General features: G+C 39.1%; 5 non-coding genes across 5 annotated transcripts; 2 read left to right on the top strand and 3 right to left on the bottom strand.

The window, feature by feature from the left end:
• The first annotated feature begins 895 nt into the window (after window positions 1–895).
• Window positions 896–967, top strand: trnaw-cca (transfer RNA tryptophan (anticodon CCA)). Its single transcript has one exon. It is a non-coding gene; the product is annotated as a tRNA-Trp (tRNA).
• A 521-nt stretch (window positions 968–1,488) lies between these two features.
• On the bottom strand, window positions 1,489–1,560 carry trnaw-cca (transfer RNA tryptophan (anticodon CCA)). Its single transcript has one exon. It is a non-coding gene; the product is annotated as a tRNA-Trp (tRNA).
• A 1,940-nt stretch (window positions 1,561–3,500) lies between these two features.
• Window positions 3,501–3,572, bottom strand: trnaw-cca (transfer RNA tryptophan (anticodon CCA)). Its single transcript has one exon. It is a non-coding gene; the product is annotated as a tRNA-Trp (tRNA).
• Window positions 3,573–5,517: 1,945 nt separating this feature from the next.
• trnaw-cca (transfer RNA tryptophan (anticodon CCA)) lies at window positions 5,518–5,589 on the bottom strand. The gene has a single exon. It is a non-coding gene; the product is annotated as a tRNA-Trp (tRNA).
• A 444-nt stretch (window positions 5,590–6,033) lies between these two features.
• Window positions 6,034–6,105, top strand: trnaw-cca (transfer RNA tryptophan (anticodon CCA)). The gene has a single exon. It is a non-coding gene; the product is annotated as a tRNA-Trp (tRNA).
• Window positions 6,106–6,325: the final 220 nt, after the last annotated feature.

Here is a 6,325-nt window from a genome sequence, read left to right as displayed (position 1 = left end):
TCATGAGTGTTAAACCAGCTCCTGATGTTTCCTTAAACGTAACAGATGACGTTTCTTCAATACCTTGTGTAAAGTAACAATCTTTCACTTTCGCTCAAAAACATTTCACAATTTTAACAATAATTGTTGTTATTATTAATTCATCAGTCTATTATTTAAGGTGATTAATTGATCATTTTTTTGGCCTTTAAATTGTCAAAAACTACTGAGAACTTTTTCACCGGTGTTTCCTAAACCAAGAAGCCGTAAAATGTATTTTTTTGTTCTGACCAACAGTCCACAACCAAAACATATTCTGTTTATTATCAGAGGACGAAAGGAACCAGAAAATATTCATGTTTAAAGAGCTACAATTGAGTTTTAGCATTATTTCTTAAAAAAAATATATATATATATTTGATTATTAAAATAGTTGATTTTTAATTTTCTGTTAATCAAATAATTGATTAAAATCGTTGCAAATAATAGCACATAGTAAATACCCTGGAGTAAGTAGTAGTGTCAGGAAGTCTTAATGCGAATGAACCTATGATATGAGCGAAGTTGTGGAATATGAAAAATATAACTACGTCACTCGCACATGCGCGTCGAGTACCCAGCGTAAATGATAAGCACGCGCAAGGTAGGCAGCTGTCCATGGTGCTGACGGAGGATAAAATGAGTAAGACAGGCTTATTAATGAGGGAAGAAGATGAATGGTCATGACGCAGCATGTTGTTCCGTTATTCACGACGCTGCTATTGGATAAGTGACGAGTTTAGAGGTGTTTATATCACACAGGGCTAAATGTTTATTTATATCCGATACCTATTTAGTAAACAAACAGACAAAATAAGAAAATGCCATCGGTCTGTTAATGTTTGTATTCTGTTTTCCTGCCAGTGAGTGCGTATCGGACCTCGTGGCGCAACGGTAGCGCGTCTGACTCCAGATCAGAAGGTTGCGTGTTCAAATCACGTCGGGGTCATTTCTTTTCTGTCATTTTATGACTGCTATCATGTTGCTCGGTTACAAATATAAACCCGGAGATTATCCAGCGCAACAACAACAACAACAACATTACTGTCAATGCAGTATGCGTAGCAAAACAACATTTATTTTAATTCTTCGTCTGATTTGTTTTTTTTTTTTTAAATCTTTTTAGCCCAAAATGTCTTCAGACAGCAGTTTGGTTTGCATGTAACATGAAGTGTATCCCAAAACACATTTAGCATATTAATGATCAGTCTGATGGAGCTCTGCAGCAAAGGAAATAACCTTATGCAAATGATATAGAGCCTTGGAATAAATGATGGTCACATTGGGTGGAGTTTAAATTCATTCATACTGCAGATGTCAGCAGAGGGGACCAAAGGTGTGTGAATGGTCACTTGCGGATAATGCTTATATAACCTCCAACACAATCAGATGGCTGGACGGATCCCTTTCTCATGATGTGGTTGGACATCCATAATAAACTGACATTATTTAAAGAAACAGAAAATCCTTTGACCCTGACGTGATTTGAACACGCAACCTTCTGATCTGGAGTCAGACGCGCTACCGTTGCGCCACAAGGTCATATAAAATAAAAGATCTGTCTCCTGGGAAAGTGACAGCTGTGAACAGTAACGCATATTGTCCATCAAGGCTTTTTTGTTTATTCACTTCCCTCCTCTCCACCACTGAACATTGATGCCATTTGTTAGATTTCTTTGGTTAACTTATCTGGAAACAAAACCATCAGCCGAGTTTTAACAGACATCAGGCGGAGGACTGACCTCTTGACTACATTTTCAGCTGTAAATATGCTCCTGAGATTAAATATGAAATAACTGTATGACTGTGTAGGAGCAGGTCCTACAGTATAACACAGTCCATCCACATCTTCTATTGTAAAAAAAAGAAGAGCCTGTTTTCCCTCCCTGATCTTTTCCTGGGTCGCTGAGAAAAGTCCCCATCCCTGCCCATGAGATTCAATTTAATTCCGTTTTATTTTGTGCCAAATCTCAACATAAATTATGTCAAGACACTCGCGGTTGAGACCACGCAACATTATAGAAAGAAACGTAACAATTCAACAACTCCCAAATTAGTGAAAACTACCGAGGAGACGGACGTGGACCTGTGCGTGACACAGTACTGTCAGGAAATAGAAGATCTTTGGCTTCTTTTGTGCCTGTTTTCTCTTTTAAAGCCAGCAAAGTTAGGCACTATGCACTTACTGTCACCACAGAGAAAAAAGTTACTTCACTGATGTTTCCTGAATATGTTGATCATGTCAAACCTTTTCCGATTTCTAGTGCTGTGGCAAGTACCCTTGAAATGTAGATCTCTTTCGATTTTAAGAAGGATTTTGAGGTATACATGAAATATGCTATGCATGATTGCAGGTTTGCCTCATAAAAACCTACATGTGTATTATGTTATTGTTAGACAGGCATCAGAACATTGCAAGACAGAAACTACAAGCAAAACAGCAGCTGGCGGCGTGTGGTAATCCCTGAAATCAGAGTGCTAAAGCTGTGCTAACACCAGTCTCAGTGTTCACAGCGTTCACTGGGACCAATCCCCACAAACATGGCAATTAAAGGCTCTGAGTTTAATCCAAACACGGAGGATTCCTGGAGAAGACAGGCCGAGGTGCACTTCTCCTTTACGGCCTGCAGAAGGGGGCCTGTCAGCTGTCAGAGGGACATTTGGTTCAGCAGTGAAGCCGCAGGTGGAAGACAAAACTGAAAGAGACCTGACGCGATGCAAACATGTAAATATTCAAATTGTGCAAAAAGTGTCCGGATTATTAGTTGTTGTGGCAATCGACCCACAATATAAACCCTGAACACATCCCTGTGTTTGTTTTGACACTCATCAGCTTAGAGTCTCATTCCACTGCACACATTTTGGTGCGTTAGTCAGACTCAGGGTGAGACTGGCGGCTTACGTTGCCTTGAGCTGTTCATGTTTTGTTTCATAAAATCAAGCCTTGACGTGCGTCAGACTCTGATAATTAGCAGAACTTTAATTAAGGAATGTTCGACGTTGTTGACTCGGATTTAAACCACAAAACTGCAGCTTTTTAAGTGTTACATCGAAGTGAGGAAAGTGGCCAACATAATCCATTAACTACTATCTTCATGTAAACACACGTAGCTACTAGACAAACTGGGGCCACGTCAAGTCAAGTTCATTTATTAGACTGAACATAAATTGGCCAAAGTGCTGCAAAACAGGACAGAATGAAAACGAATCACATAGACTTGAAAAAGTGAAGGGATATAAAATTAAATAATAATATTAAGCCAAAATAACACAAGAGAATATACATAAGGAATAATTAACAATCCAAAAATGAAATGAAATTAAACTAGAGCCTAATCTGAAAATGAGAATAAACATGTTTTCAATCAGGATTATAACAATGCTAGTGAAGTCGATGAACTGATATGCACTTGCATATATCATATTATACATCAATATTTTTCTCAATATAATGACTTTATTAAAGAAACTGAGAATTCCTTTGACTTTGACGTGATTTGAACACACAACCTTCTGATCTGGAGTCAGACGCGCTACCATTGCGCCACAAGGTCATATGAAATAGAAGTTCTGTCCACAGGGAAGTAACAGGTATAAGTGGTAAGACATATTGTCCATCATGGCTCATCTTTTTATTCACTCCCCTCCTCTCCACCACCGAACATTAATGCCATTTGTGTGTGTTATAGAAGATGTGGATGGACTGTGTTATACTGTAGGACCTGCTCCTACACAGTCATACAGTTATTTAATATTTAATCTCGGCTGCATATTTACAGCTGAAAATGTAGTCAAGAGGTCAGTCCTCCGCCTGATGTCTGTTAAAGCTCGGCTGACGGTTTTGTTTCCAGATAAGTTAACCAAAGAAATCTTACAAATGGCATCAATGTTCAGTGGTGGAGAGGAGGGAAATGAATAAACAGAAAGGCCTTGATGGACAATATGCGTTACTGTTCACAGCTGTCACTTTCCCAGGAGACAGATCTTTTATTTTATATGACCTTGTGGCGCAACGGTAGTGGGTCTGACTCCAGATCAGAAGGTTACGTGTTCAAATCACATCAAGGTCAAAGGATTTATTAGTTTCTTTGAATAAAGTCACTATATATGGATTATGCAAGAACAATTGTCAGTTTTACAAATGTAAGGATGTCAAGAACAGCTTTTCCTTGACAGAAAAACGTCGATGCTTATTACGATTTATGCAGTTGACTAGTCACTGTCTAGTTGATTATAGTTTTTATTGCAGTAAATTTAAGAGTTTTTATGATAATGATGTCATTAACTTTGTTAACCTGTCAAATGTTGTGGTTGGACAATCCAAATTTTATGCTAAGGTTTAAAGAAACTTAGAAGTTCTTTGACCGTGACGTGATTTGAACACACAACCTTCAGATCTGGAGTCAGATTCACGACTGTTGCGCCACAAGGTCATATAAAATTAAAGATCTGTCCAAACCAAAGAAATCTTACAAATGACATTAATGTTTAGTGGTGGAGAGGAGGGAAGTGAATAAAAAGAGAGGCCATGATGGACAATATGTTTTATTGTTGACAGCTGTCACTTCAGTGTGAACATTTGACCACAACTGTCAGTCTTATGAAACTTTTTAGCTTTATGTTTAAATTGCATGAAACGTCCTGTAAGGTAATCAACCAGCCACCGAACTGGTCGTGTTGTCAAATTGAGTGCTGGTTTGACATTGAAGCTTTCACCCTGACATAATTTAAACCTGGTTAGTTCTCAAGCTTTCCTGATATAATGATACCTGTCAGCATGACCTGAAGGCCTTGTTTCACTGCAGCTGCTGTTCAACGTGTTTTCTGGACCACGTACTCCGTCTTAAATCTAACCACAACATGTAAGTTCTTGCACCACGTGCAGACTGTAATAAGGGACAGGACCAAGGAGAGAGAGACAATTCTTTACTTGGTTGCTCTTGAACAGTCTCTGCGCTACTAGTACACACTTATGTGGATAGTTTAAAGAAAATCTTCCTTTTAGGTTTACAGTCAAGTCTACAAGAGATACCGTAAATAGAGGAATGTTGTGACAACGCTGTGGTGAAAGGATGCAGTAAAATACCTGAGTATGAGTGAGTAACTATGTAAGTGTTGAATTCTCTGCTGGTTAGGTAAGTTAGTCCTGAGCAGGTCGTCTGCCATGAAGGTAACACACACACACACACACACACACACACACACACACACACACACACACACACACACAGAGACAGAGATACATGTTTACTGTGTCCCCTCTGTGCTGCTGCTCGTCTCTCCACACAGGACAAGTCTGGAAATGTGGATAAAGAGATTGAATGTTTTCTAGGTGCAATAATGAGGAGAAATATGAAAAAAATGGAAGAATGATAACATTTATATACAACATGCTCATCAACTGAGACCTCATTATCTTAAAATCTCTTCCATCTACTGCATCTTGTGGTTGGACAATCAAAATATTGTTATATTTTTTGAAGATACGGAGAAGTCCTTTGACCTTGACGTGATTTGAACACACAACCTTCTGATCTGGAGTCAGACGCACTACCGTTGCGCCACAAAGTCATATAAAATAAAAGATCTGTCTCCTGGGAAAGTGACAGCTGTGAACAGTAACGCATATTGTCCATCAAGGTCTTTCTGTTTATTCACTTCCCTCCTCTCCACCACTGAACATTGATGTCATTTGTAAGATTTCTTTGGTTAACTTATCTGGAAACAAAACCATCAGCCGAGTTTTAACAGACATCAGGCGGAGGACTGACCTCTTGACTACATTTTCACTTGTAAATATGCAGCCGAGATTAAATATTAAATAACTGTATGACTGTGTAGGAGCAGGTCCTACAGTATAACACAGTCCATTCACATCTTCTATAACACACACAAATGGCATTAATGTTCCGTGGTGGAGAGGAGGGGAGTGGATAAAAAGACAAGCCATGATGGACAATATGTCTTACCACTTATACCTGTTACTTCCCTGTGGACAGAACTTCCATTTTATATGACCTTGTGGCGCAACGGTAGCGCGTCTGACTCCAGATCAGAAGGTTGCGTGTTCAAATCACGTCAAGGTCAAAGGAATTTTCTGTTTCTTTAAATAATGTCATTATATCTGGGTTGTCCAACAACAACATGTGACAAGGATCCATCCAGCCAACTGATGGACATTCATGTTCTATTTGAGTGTGAACTTCTGTCCACAGCTGTCACTTTGAAAGCTGAGGGTGTCCAGAACCATTTCTTTTGAGGATGCAAAAAAAAAAGGTCATCGTCGAGGCAGAGCTGCCATCTGCCT

Source organism: Embiotoca jacksoni, unplaced genomic scaffold (assembly GCF_022577435.1).
Source record: "Embiotoca jacksoni isolate LCO1_2020_lvr unplaced genomic scaffold, fEmbJac1.0.p SCAF_17, whole genome shotgun sequence".
NCBI classification, from domain to species: Eukaryota; Metazoa; Chordata; class Actinopteri; family Embiotocidae; genus Embiotoca; species Embiotoca jacksoni.
Note: the sequence above shows the minus strand (reverse complement) of the source record. Positions and strands in the feature narration are given on the sequence as shown.